Below are 13,829 nucleotides of genomic sequence, written 5' to 3' on the forward strand. Positions count from 1 at the left end.
GTCGGGGCGAGGGTTCCTGTGTTGAACTCTCGCGAGGTGTCGCCCCGCTTGGCCGTCAGCAAGAATCAGCCCTTGTGGTAAGTTTGTAAACAACGATAATCAGTAATTTAGGCGGTTCCAGGCTTCTTCTCATGACATTACGAGCGGCGCTTATTGTCACAACGAGCACTGGTTCATGAGTGTGTGTGTGAGAGCGGCCTTGGGTTGGGTCTGTTCACAAACGTTATCTGTTAACATGGCGACGGTGCCCGGCCGCTGGGGCTCCGATTCCTGAGGCTTCCTTCCAGCTCGAGGAGGTTTCCTCACAGTGCGGCTTGCTGCTGTCTTCTGGAGTTGCACAAATTCACGAATAACTGCTTGTGTTAAGTAGAGGGTGGGGTCTCTCTGGTCTTGAATCGTGGTGCTGTGTTAGATGTGGACACATCTGAATGAGATGAATGGTCAGAGCAATAGAAAATATGACTAGTGTCTCGATCTTTAGAAAGCAGACCGATAGTATCCTTGTCATTGGTATTTGTGCTGCATTGTAACAGAGTCAGATCGTACATTGTGGGTGTTAATACAATTCATACAACCAAAATTTTCAGCATCTTGTTATTAATGATGCACCGTGTGAAATCCTGCACCTCAAAGCTAAAGAATCGCGTTTAATCTCGTCGTTGGTTTCCAGTTCTGAAGGAATTAATTGAGCGTCAATAATGGCTATTTCCCAGCCGTAGAAAGTATAAATACTGCTTCTGTTTTCTTCAATAATAAACAGTTTTAAAATCCGACAGATAAGTATATTTGTTATTGAGAAGCACGGGTGCAGGGCAAAAGTTCATAACGTCTATGGACCCCACCAAGGTAAATCAAAGTTAGTTTTTAAGCGACACAAAGCTTAATGTTCAAAATCTTGTTAAAAACAATGAAAAACAAAGAGCTCTATGGTTTTGGAAACAACCATTCATCAAAAGGAACAATACTTTGTAGAGCAATGTATTTGATACTTAGGAGCAGGCAGAAAGGTTGAAGCAACACTAAAGTGGTTTCATAATACAAAATAAAGACAAATACTTGAGAGTGAAAAGGCCTTATTCTTTTCAGCAATATGAGGGAAGTAGCAGAAGAAACTCTCCAAATTTGACAGCAGATTTGAAACCCTGATGTAATTAGATTTTGTAAGTTGTGTCATTAAGGAGAAGGTAAATGTTTGAAACAATAAGATGTACGTTTCTCACATTTTGAAGTGATGTAGGACTGCTATTTGACAAGAACTGTGCAGTCCAATATTGTCCATAGATGGGGAAGGGCAATGGATGAAAAATCAAAAAGACATGGTAGCAGTACAGTGCATTATACTTGCCAGAGATTAAAGAAATGGTGTGCTTTAAAAAAAATTATGAAAACATGTTTCAATGGTGCTGCTTCATAGCAGAATGATTTATCAGTTGGACTATTGAAGGACTGATAATACATTGTATGCAACATTGAACGTAAAATGGAATCATGAGAAGCATGGATAGGGTGAATGATCAGTATAAGTCATTGATCTGAAGGTGGAACTATATGAGAGAGACAACAAGGCCCTAGGGGTTTCTTGCTTTAAGACAAGAGGAGTCTAAAGATGATGAATCAACCACAGCACAGATGGTGATTGAGAGCAAAATTGAGAACCATAAATGTATGTTTAATGGAGCTTCTAAATCAGTGCAGAACTACATGGTGCCAGAATTCATCAAAAGCTGTCCACTGTCTGAGCAAGGGATTGATGATTCAGAAACGGGTTTCTTTCATGACTTTAAAAATTACTACACTGTTGCTAAATGCACCCAATAAGCATGAATTGATTTAATTCAGGCTGTAGATATTTCTAGTCAAGAGTGTGGTGCTGGAAAAGCACAGCAGGTCAGGCAGCATCCGAGGAGCAGGAGAATTGATGTTTCAGGCATAAGCCCTTTGTCGTGTCTGCAACATCTGCAGTCCTCACTTTCTCTTTGTAGATTTTTAATCAACCTGTTCAGGCATGTTATGATACAACTCTGGAGCAGGTTGGACTTGAATCAGACCTGGCTAAGAGGTAAGGACACTACCATTGCACAACAAGAACTGCACAATTCAGGCTGTAATTGTAATGGTTGGCAAGGAGGTTTGTGTTATTAGAAGCTGACGTTCTTGCACAGGAGGAGGCAGTTTGGCCCATTTTGTATGTGCCAGTCAACAAAGATCTGACTACACTAAGCCCATTTTCCAGCTGCTTGTCCATAGCCCTAGAGGTTCTGTCAATGCAATTGAATATCGAAATATAGCTTAACTGTTAGAAGAACCTCTGACTCTGCCACCCTTTCAGGCAGTGAGTTCCAAGAAAATTTCTCCTCAACTCTCATCTTCGTTTTCAACCTCATACTTTAAATCTATGCCGCCTGGTTATTGACCTCTGTACTAATGGAATAAAGTGCCTTCCTATCTGTGATCTTGTAAGCTTCTATCAGGTCACTTTTCAACCATCACTGCTGTAAGGAAAATAATTCCAACCTGTCCAATCTTTCCTTTTATATACTCTAACTCTTGCAACAACCTGGTAAATATCCTCGACACCCTCTCAAGTGAAACCACACCCTTCCTATAATTTGCTGACCAGAACCTCATGCAGTACTTGGATTGTAGCTTTATCTTCATTTTATAAAATTTGAAAATAACCTCCCTGGTAATGTATTGTGCCTCAGCTAATAATGGCAAGTATTTAATTTGCCTTATATACCTGCCCTGCTAACTTCAGGAATATACACATCAAGTTCTCTTTGATCTTTGGTACTTTACAGGTTTCTACCATTTGTAGCTGCCTTGTTAGGATAGTGGAGTTTGCACATTCTCTCCATGTTTGTGTGGGTTTCCTCTCTCAATCCAAAGATATGCATGATAGGTGGATTGGCCATGCTAAATTACCCAGAGTGTCCAGGGATGTGCAGGCCAGGTGGATTGGCCATGGGACATGCAGGTTTGTAGGGTGGGTCTGGGTGGGATGCTGTTTGAATTTGGTGTGGACCTGATGGGCTGATTGGCCTGCTTTCATGGTGTAGGGATTCTTTGATTCTGTCAGATGACAGAATCCCTTCACTCTATGAAGTGAAGATATTTAGTTTCAATGTTCTAGAATATCAAATTATCGATGTAAACTTTTTACTATGTAAGCTTAGTCTTTATATAAATCACTACACAGCCACAGGCAGTGCTCCTAATTTTTTTTGCTTCTGCATGGACCTCTGAGGTCTGAGCATGGCAATAACCTCTGGAACTGAATGTCAGTCCTATAAGCGGCATTGGCATGCTAAGCACCATTTGTGGACCTTCAGAGCAGCTATACGTGTACACAACTGCGCAGCTTAGACAGTACATTTATTGGGTCTTTTTTCCTGTTTATAATGTGTCTTGAGCCAAAGATTCAAGGTGAATTTTTAACAAAAAACTTAATAAACATACCACCATATAAGAAAGGTGGTAAGGAAAAGCCAGGGAACTATAGATCAGTGAACCTGACGTCGGTGGGCAAGTTGTTGGAGGGAATCCTGAGGGACAGGATTTACATGTATTTAGAAAGGCAAGGACTGATTAAGGATAGTCAATGTGGCTTTGTGCATGGGAAATCATGTCTCACTAACTTGATTGAGTTTTTTGAAGTAATAAAGAGGATTGATGAGGGCAGAGCAGTGAACGTGATCTATATGGACGTCAGAAAGGCGTTTGATAAGGTTCCTCATAGGAGACTGGTTAGCAAGGTTAGATCTCATGGTATACCGGGAGAACTAGCCATTTGATATAGAGCTGGCTTAAAGGTAGAAGACAGAGGATGGTGGTGGAGGGTTACTTTTCAGACTGAAGGTCTGTGTGACCAGTGGAGGGCCACAAGGATCAGAGTTGAGTCCACTACTTTTCATCACTTACATAAATGATTTGGATGTGAACATTGGAGGTGTAGTTAGTTAAGTTTGCAGATGACACCAAAATTGGAGGTGTGATGGACGGCGAAGGAGGTTACCTCTGAGTACAACAGGATCTTGATCAGATTGGCCAATGGGCTGAGGAGTAGCAGACGGAGTTTAATTTAGATAATGCGAAGTGCTGCATTTTGGGAAAGCAAATCAGATCCAGACTTATACACTTAATGGTATGGTCCTGGGGAGTGTTGCTGAACAATGAAAGCTTGGAGTGTGGATTCATAGTTCCTTCAAAGTAGAGTTGCAGACAGTTAGGATAGTGAAGAAGGTGTTTGATATGCTTTCCTTAATTGGTCAGAGCATTGAGTATAGGAGTTGGGAGGTCATGTTGCGGCTGTACAGGACATTAGTTAGGCCACTTTTGGAATATTGCATGCAATTCTGGTCTCTTTACGTTTGGAAAGATGTTTATGAAATTTGAAAGTGTCTAGAAAAGATTTAGAAGGATGTTGCCAGGGTTGGAGGATTTGAGCTATTCGGAGAGTCTTAATAGGGTGGGTCTGTTTTCCCTGGAGCATCAGAGGCTGAGGGGTTATGTTATAGAGGTTTATTAAATCATTAGGGGTTTGGATAGGATAAATAGACAAAGTCTATTTATGGGGTGGGGGAGTCCAGAACTAGAGGCCATAGGTTTAGGGTGAGATTGGAAAGATATAAAAGGCACCTAAGGGGCAACTTTTTCAGACAGGGTGGTGCGTGAATGGAATGCACTGCCAGAGGAAGTGATGGAGTCTGGTACAATTGCAACATTTAAAAGGCACCTGATTGGGTATATGCATAGGAAGGGTTTAGAGGGATATGGACCAAGTGCTTGCAAATGGGATTAGATTCGGTTAGGCTATCTGGTTGGTATGGATGCTTTGGACCGAAGGGTCTGTTTCTGTACATCTCTATGACTCTATAACTGATAATTTAGGATTGAGCGGTACTTTGGCGGAAAACATATTTTACAAGGATGAAGAGTAGGAAGCACCTGGCTGGAATTTTTGCTTTGATGCACTGAATGCTATTGTGCCAATTTTACGGTAAAATACACTTGCTAAATGTGGGAAGCTTTTGCTTCTTTTGAACCCTATACAAATTTGTACTTTGGTATTGAAGACAACAGTAACAGCATTTATTTTGTCCATTTTATTAGTTGATGTGTAGTTGTATTTACATGAAGGTAGAAATTGATCTGGGTCATTTTTTCAAATGGAATGTATTTTAACTTTTATGAAATATCACTGATTTTGTGAGGACAAATACATATTCAAGTGCAAACACCAAAGAACTGTGGATGCTGGAAATCTGTAACAAAAACAAAAATTGCTGGAACACTTCAGGCCTAGCACCATCTCTGGAAAGAGAAATTGAGTAAACATTTCTGGTCCAGAGACTGAAGAAGTTTAAGTTGTTGAAGCAATTTCTGTTGATATTCAAATACCTGTTAGACTAATTTTAATTGTTTATTTTCAACAGTTGAAATTTTTTGAAAGTTAGGGCAAGTAGCCCTTTTGATTATTTTAGAGTGTACTTGTATCACAACTGTTAAAATGTGAGGTACGTTTTCAGAACAATTTCTTGGATGTAGATTAGTCCAAAATGAGATGGAAGTTATGACAAATTTGCCATCTTCGTTCTGTAGTTACAAAACTTCATTTAGAAAATCTTCACATAAGTGTGTAATTGCAATAACATTAAGTTCCCACAATATGGCAAAATGATGCACTTTAAGTGCCATTTTCATTTCTATCCACATATCAATCATCAATCTGTCCTACTGTATTACCTTCAATGCCCATATCCCAATGTTGTGTAATGGCTTCTGTGTGGGATCTGGTCAAGCACCTTTTGACAAATTTACCTACTGGTCCCCCCAGTATATTGCTAATTGCAATTTCAAGAAAGAAATAGAAGTGTCAAGCTCATATTCTATTTCATGTATTTGTGTTGACTTTGCCTAGTCATAACTGTAGTCGAGTGTGTGTTGCTGGAAAAGCACAGCAGGTCAGGCAGCATCTGAGGAGCGGGAGAATGTTGAAGGGCTTATGCCCGAAACATCGATTCTCCCACTCCTGAGATGCTGCCTGACCTGCTGTGCTTTTCCAGCAATACACTGTCAACTCTGATCTCCAGCATCTGCAGCCCTCACTTTCTCCGAGTCATAACTATATTATGATTTTCTAAATGCCCTGTTACGATGTTCTTAAAAAGAGATTCTCGCATTTTACCAATGATTTGATTTCTAACCAGCTTCCTTGTTATTTCTTTCTATTCCTTCATTCTAGAATAACCAGGGCTGTGTTTGTTATACCCACTACACAGGGATCATTCTCGGATATAGTAAAATGTCAGGTAATCACCATCTGTAATTAAAATCCAGGATGCAGGCAATTAATCCAGGGGGTTTGTCAACACTAAGTCCCAATAATTTCTCCATTATTATTTCTTTACTGTTTCTTATTTCTTTGAATTCCTCATTCTGACTAGGCCTTTAGAATGCAACCATTTTTGGAATATTTTTATGTCTTCTACCATGAAGATAGGCACAAAGTATTTGTTTACTGTCTCTGCCATTTCCTTATTCTTCATTTTAATTTTTCTTGCCTCTGCCTCAAATGGGTGGTCCAAACTTGGTTTTGCTCATCTCTTCCTTTTGGTATATCAGTTGGAGTTTTTTTTAACATAGATTTACATAACCATACAGCACAGAAACATGATGTTCACCCCATCCAGTCAAAGCTGATGTTTTGCTACACTTCAACGTTCTCACAATCTTCTTCGAATGCTGTCAGTACTGCATATATTAACATTTCCCACATGCTTATCTAGTTTAAAAACCAAAAGAACTGTGGATACTGTAAATCAGAATCAAAAGCAAAAACAGAAATTGGTGGAAAAACTCAGCAGGGTCTGGCTGCATCTGTGATGAGAAATCACAGTTAATGTTTTGGATCAGCTGATCCTTCCTCAGAACTGATAGTAGCTAGGAAAACATTGTTTTTTTTTAATGCAGAAAATGTGGTAGGGAGAGAGGTAAGGAGTAAACGATAGCTGGGGATAGAGCCCAAAGAGAGAGAAGAACAGTTGGACAGACAAAGGAGTGGATAACAAGGAGGGTGAATAGCTGTTAATGGAGACTGGGTTGTGTGTCATAGCAGACTCTGAGATAACAAGGCCTGGTGTATGGGGCTTGGTGCTAGGACATAGTGCTCAAGTCCTAAAGTTATTGAACTCAATATTGAGTCTAGAAGACTACAAGGTCCCCAAGTGGAAAATGAGGTGGTGTTCTTTCAGTTTATGTTGAGCTTCGCTGGCGCAGTGAAACAAGCCTGAGTCAGATATTGAACAGAGTGATGTGTTGAAGTGGCAAGCAACTAGAAGGTCAGGGCTGTTTTTCGCGACAGAATGTAGGAGTTCTGCGAAGCGCTCACCCAGTCTATGCTTCATTTCCCCAGTGTAGAGGAGACCACAATGTAGTAGACTAGATTGTGTGAAGTGCAAGTGTGAAGTGCTGCTTCACCTTGAAGCTATGTTTCGGCCCTCGGATACGAGAGAGGAGGTAAATAGGCAAGTGTTACACCTTCAACAAAGTAAAAGTGCCATGGTGCTGTGGTGGGGTGTGAAAAGTGAAGAAAGAGTGCACCAGGGTGTCCCAGAGAGAATGTCCCTGTGGAAGGTGGACGGGGGAGGAGAGGGAAATATGTGTCTGGGGGTAGCAGAAAAGGTGGCTAATGATCTTCTGGATGTGGATCCGAGATGAATAGTAGGTAAGGACAAGGGGAACCCTATTGCTGTTGTGGCAGGGAAGAGAGGGAGTGAGTCGTAAGTGCAGGAGTTGCTTTGGACCTGGTTGAGCAATCTGGGGAATCCTCAGCTGAGGCTCTTCACCCTCCTAGCCAAATCATTATCCACTCCTTTGTCTGTCCAACTGTTCTTCTCTTCTCTCTCTTTGGGCTCTGTCCCCACCTGTCATAAAAACTAACACTTTCCTAGCAACCATCCAGTCTGAGGAAGAGTCACTGGACCTGAAATGTTAACTCTAATTTCTTTTTTCAGATGCTGCCAGACCTGCTGAGCTTTTCCAGCAATTTGTTTTTTGTTGCTTATCTAGTTTACCCTGGAAATGTATCTCTACTACTACTCAAACCTTGATTACTGCCTGTGGTAATGAGTGGCATGCTCTCATCACGTTTTGAGTGAAGCTTCTTCTAAATTGCAAATTTGATTTCTTGGCGGTTATCTTATTTCATGGGTTCTATATTTGCAACTTGCTGTAAGTGAAGCTCTTCCTGTGCTCAATTTATCAACACTTTTTATAATTTTAAAGATCTTTGTCAGGTTAGTCTTTGATCTTTCTTTCAGAAAAGAAATCCAGTCTGTTCATCCTTTCCTGATAGTCACAACTACATAGACTGATCTAATATCATTGTAAATTTGTTTTGCATTCACACTTCTGTTCCTGTTTGTAATAATATGGTGACCAGGACTGTACAATTAATATCTAAGTGTTGCATTTACAATGTGTTTTTTATATTACATTAGTTTACGCTCTTTTTTAAAAATCAATTTCTTGGTTATCCTTTGCTGAATTCTAAAATCCTCCTACTCCTAAGGCTTATTGTATGTGGCAATATTATTAACTTCCCCAGTAATCAGGTACTTGCCTTAACATCCTTTAGTTTGAGTTGAACCACTCATCTTGAGGGGTTTTTAATCCCTTGAGGAAATGTGTTCTTGTTTCAAATTATTGTTTAATTTTACTATCGTATTGTTTAGTGTAGTTTTCCAATCTACCTAGCCAACTCATCCTTCAAACACATAATTTGCTTTGTTTAGATTTAAGTCTGTCTTTTGTCACGTAACTCACTCTGAAACTATAAATTTATCGCAGTCTGATCACAAATCCCTAGAGGCTTCTTTATTACAATGTTATTAAATGAACCCTTTTCTCATTGCACAATACTAGATATCAAAACGTCTGTTCCCTAGATGATTCTTGGCATACTGGTGTAAAAATATCTATCTTGCTTTTCAACTTTGCTCAGTTTAAATGAAGGGTTAAATCCCAGCTGATTACTGTGTTATGCTTGTTCTATGCACCTTATTAGGGCCTAATGACATCGCAAGAATTTGAGGAGCTAGAACCACAATCTCAATCTAGAACTTTGCAGATAATCATGTTTAATTATTACTTGATCCATGCACAAAATGACATCGGGACAAGACAAGTGTGGGGATTAAATGTGTGGCTGAACGATTGGTGTGATAGGCAGGTTTTTTGATTCCTGGAGCACTTGCACCAGTACCAGGGAAAGAAGAAGCCATTCCTCTGAAACGTGGCATCTTTTATAGAATCATAAAATCCTTACAGAGCAGAAGCAGGCCTCACTCCAAGTCTGTACCATCCTTCCTTAGAGAATCCCAGACTCAGCACAACCTTAGTCCTAAGTGTGGTGCTGGAAAAGCACAGCAGGTCAGGCAGCATTTGCAGAGCAGGAGAATCTGGCATAAGCCCATCATGGTGGCTCAGTGGTTAACACCTGTTGCCTCACAGCAGCAGGGACTGGGTTCGATTCCCACCTTGAGCGACTGTGCAAACCCACACACACACACACACAGGGAGAATGTATGTGTGTGTGTGTGTGTGTGTGTGTGTGTGTGTGTGTTTTCTCCGGGTGCTCTGGTTTCCCCCTACAATCCAAAGATGTGCAGGTTAGGTGAATTGGCCATGCTAAAGTTGCTAGGAGAAAGAGAGGACTGCAGCTACTGGAGATCAGAGCTGAAAATGTGTTGCTGGAAAAGCGCAGCAGGTCAGGCAGCATCCAAGGAGCAGGAGAATCGACATTTCGGGCATGAGCCCTTCTTCAGGAATGAGGAGGGTGTCATGCCTGAAGAAGGGCTCATGCCTGAAACGTCGATTCTCCTGCTCCGTGGATGCTGTCTGACCTGCTGCGCTTTTCCAGCAACACATTTTCAGCTCATGCTAAAATTGCTCATCGTGTTCAAGGATATGTAGGTTAGGTGTATTAGTCTGGGGCAACTGAAGAGCAGTAGGGAAATGGGTCTGGGTGGGTTTCTCTTTGGAGGGCTGGTGTGGACTTGTTGGTCCAAAGGGCCTGTTTCCATGCTGTAGGGATTCTATATCCATATCGTATATCAGGAATGCCCACCCCAATCCTATTCCTGTTACCTTGTGTTTTCCATGGTTTATCCACCTAACTTGCACATCTTTGAACACTATGGACAATTTAATGGCCAATCCATCTAACCTGCACATCTTTGGACTGTGGGAAGAAACCAGAGCACTTGGAGGAAACCCATGTATAGATATGGGGAAAATATCCAAACATCACACAAATAGTCACCCAAGGCTGGAATTAAACCCAGGTCCCTTGTACTATGAGGCAGCACTGTTAACCACTAAGCCACTGTGCTGCCCCTAACACTAGTGTCCTGGCAAATCAAATGACTAGGGCAGTGTATATGGTTTTAAACTAACGAAGGCTTGAAGGAATGAGCAAGATTCAAAAAGGTTAAATTCGAAAACTATTAAAGAAATGTGAAGGTTGTAGAGTATAACAGTGATTAAAGTGGAAAATAAGCAGCGTCGGTCAGAAGGAACAGAGAGCCTAAAGTATATGGTAGAGCATTTGAAAGTAAGGTGGCATTGGATTTGCTCCCTACATGTTGCGATTTTTACTTATCTACCATGCAGATCTTGCCCTTGTCCATCTGAGCAGAAAAATAGACCTTGTTGCTTAAAGTCAAAGATGCTATTCCAGCACTGCACCTGGAGTTGCCTTACCTGTCTGACTTTAAGTCACAGCATGATATCCTGACCATTATTCAGATCTGTAACACTTCCAAATCTAAGGATGTGACTTCAGCCTAGATCAAAATGTCCATGTAACTCTTCCCTGTCTCTGTCATGCAATACTTGCACTTCTGACTCCAGCTCAACAATTTTGATTGGACATTCCTTCAAAATACGCATACCACTGTTGTCGTTCACTGGATAAACCAAGGAAATGTAACCAATTTATCTTACTTTGAAATAAGTGTCGATTCTTTCATTTTCATATAGTGACTTTGTTGTCAAATTTGACCAGTCTGTTGTTAGCCTGGCAAGACCTCCTCACTATTAAAGACATTAAGGAAATATAAGCATTTATATATAGTGTAAATATCATTGTATGGTTAGTATAGCAAACCAATCAATATAATGAACTTGCATTTCACAAGTGAAATAAATCAATCTCCTTTCATCAAGTAACCATGTAATGGTGAATTTTTGATGAAGCCCACCTTTGTGTCAGCTATGACTCACATAGTAGCACTCACGCTTCTGATTCAGGAAGTCATTGATTCAAGTCTTATTCCAGAGACTTGAACACAGAAATCTAGACACTCCAGTTCAGACCTCCTGGTTTTATTATGCTATTGTACATTGCACTTTTTTGATTGAAATGTTTAATCAAGTTCCTGCCCTCTCTTTCAGATCGAAAAAACAGATTACCAAGTCATTATCATATCACTGTTGTGAACCTTTGCACAAATTGGCTACTGTGATTTCTAATTGTGGCAGTGACTATACTTCAAAATGACTCCGTTGCCTAAAGTACTTTGGGACATCCTATGTCCGGAAAGGCACTATGACAGTAAAGGCTGTTTAATTTTGTTTGTGCGCAGTCTATTTGTTTTGTGTGCAAGACCTTTACTGTTTTTGTGCAACTGCATAAGCAAGAAAACTTAAGGAAGCCCATCTTGTGCTGTGCTTGCACAGTAACTTCTGGGTTTCTATGCAGCTTTGTAGTTTGGAGGCAATATTGATTGTAAGGCTTGCTTTCTTTGCTTAACTATTGTCCCAAAGTTCAGGTATGAAAGTGTAATATTCTATTATCAAGCTACTGTCCCATTACCGATCTTTTGTTCTTAATGTTAAGGGTTGATGGAAATTGTGAGATCAGATGGTTGGTGTTAAGCATTATGTTAATGACACGATTTTTAGATTAGATTAGATTACATTAGATTAGTTACAGTGTGGAAACAGGCCCTTCGGCCCAACAAGTCCACACCGACCCGCCGAAGCGCAACCCACCCAGACCCATTCCCCTATGTTTACCCCTTCACCTGAAGAAGGGCTCATGCCCGAAACTTCAATTCTCCTGCTCCTTGGAGGCTGCCTGACCTCCTGCACTTTTCCAGCAACACATTTTCAGCTCCGTATATCTTCCTGAAGTCAATGATCATTTTTTTTTTGCCAACCTTGAGAGAGAGTGCTATCATTGCACCATAACACTAAGCCTACTATCTCCTTTCATTATTCTGACTCAGCATTGTTTGATATCCATCCTAGTAAAGTTGTAGATGGCCTTTAATTTGGAATTTGGTTACACAGTCTAGGGTATACTGGGAGTACAGTAGGGGCTGAGAACGCATCCTTAGGGGGGCTCCAGTGTTGAGAGTTATCGTGGAGGCAGTGCAGTAGTCTATCATCACTGACTGCAGTCTGTGGGTCAGAAAGTTGAGGATCCATTTGCAGAGGATGGAGCTGAGACCTCGGTCTTGAAATTTTGAGCTTAGCTGGAGGGTATTATGGTGTTGAAGGCAGAGCTGTAGTCGATGTGTAGGCATCTGATGTAAATGTCCTATGTGGCTGCCTTTTTAAAATTTAACCCATTTTTCTAATCAACCTGTTCAAAGATGTTATTGCACACCTCTGGAGCAGGTGGGATTTGAAGCTGGGCCTACTGGCTTAGAGATAGGCACACTACCATTTGCACCACAAGAGGGTCCCTAAAAGCCATGCCAGAGCAATTACTTGAACCTTGGACTCTGAGATTAAAAGCCTGATGCTGTACTGACTGAGCTATCTGTGTTCCTCAGTGCCTATCAGAGCCAAAAAAAAAAGTACTGATTACCTTGACTAACTAATTGGCTTTAGGGGGCATGAAACAGTCCTTTCTTAGCAGACCCTTGGATGAAAGATGACTTGGATCAATCACTCTGGTTTGATGGGTTCTGAAATGGCTAAACACAGTGCATGCCCTTTAGATTCTGTGCATGTAGGTGGTGTTGGAAGGGTTAGATAGATGAGTTGTTTGGATGTTTATATGTTCCCTCTACCTTGATTTTTACCTCTGAACATTCCCAAAAAATCTTTGTGTTTGGTGAATGAGCTGTTTCCATTTTGGTGTGTCATTATTCAGGTTCTTTCTGTGGGTGACATTGGCTGTGTTTGATCACTTCAGGGATGTTTTGAGGGCATTCTACTGCTTTTCTAAATTTGTTACCTCCATCTGTGGGTAATTTGCTGGAGGTTTCTGCAGTATAGAACGAGAAAGATGGAGAAGAGAGTTGGTTCAATGACACAGCTTTGTCTTCAGTTTTCATTAAATTAGGATTTGTGGTATTTCAATTGGTGTCAATCACAGCTTGATTGGTTTAGGATGGTGACAATTTTGAGGGCAGGCAAAGTTGAGGGTGACTCTCCTGCCATGACTGAGTTCCAGTAGAACCATTGCTTAAGAAATCTGGTGTCAGACATAAAGTTACACGATGCTGGTTTTCCAAATGGAACTCCTTTTCAGTGATTGCCACCTCGATGTTGGGTAAGTTGGCTTGGGAGAAGAAGCTGCTGCTGAACCACCTTTCTTGTCCCCAGATTTGGAGTAGTATTACTAGTGATACTTCTCCAGTGTTTTGTGGTTCCTGCTGTTGTTTGTCCAAGTCTCCAGTGTATAGCGAATTACTGCTGCCCAGTGAATCATCATCCTAATCTCAGGTTTAAGATCCCGGTGCATATCTATTCTCTTCAAAGGCTGGCTGAAGGCTGAGCCTTACACATTGGAGACTATAATGAATGTCGTC

General features: G+C 40.9%; 1 protein-coding gene across 2 annotated transcripts in view; it reads left to right on the top strand.

Annotated features, from left to right (window-relative positions):
- Nucleotides 1-13,829, top strand: part of atf2 (activating transcription factor 2) — a 139,371-nt gene continuing 125,542 nt past the window's right edge. The window contains exons 1-2 of one of the 2 annotated variants that reach the window (XM_072579174.1): nt 36-77; nt 6,245-6,311. The gene's annotated coding sequence lies outside the window, so the exon portion shown is untranslated. Of the gene's footprint in view, nt 78-6,244; nt 6,312-13,829 lie in introns of both variants that reach the window. The other variant, XM_072579173.1, reaches the window with a different exon arrangement.

This window comes from Chiloscyllium punctatum, chromosome 10, assembly GCF_047496795.1.
Source record: "Chiloscyllium punctatum isolate Juve2018m chromosome 10, sChiPun1.3, whole genome shotgun sequence".
Classification (NCBI taxonomy): Eukaryota; Metazoa; Chordata; class Chondrichthyes; order Orectolobiformes; family Hemiscylliidae; genus Chiloscyllium; species Chiloscyllium punctatum.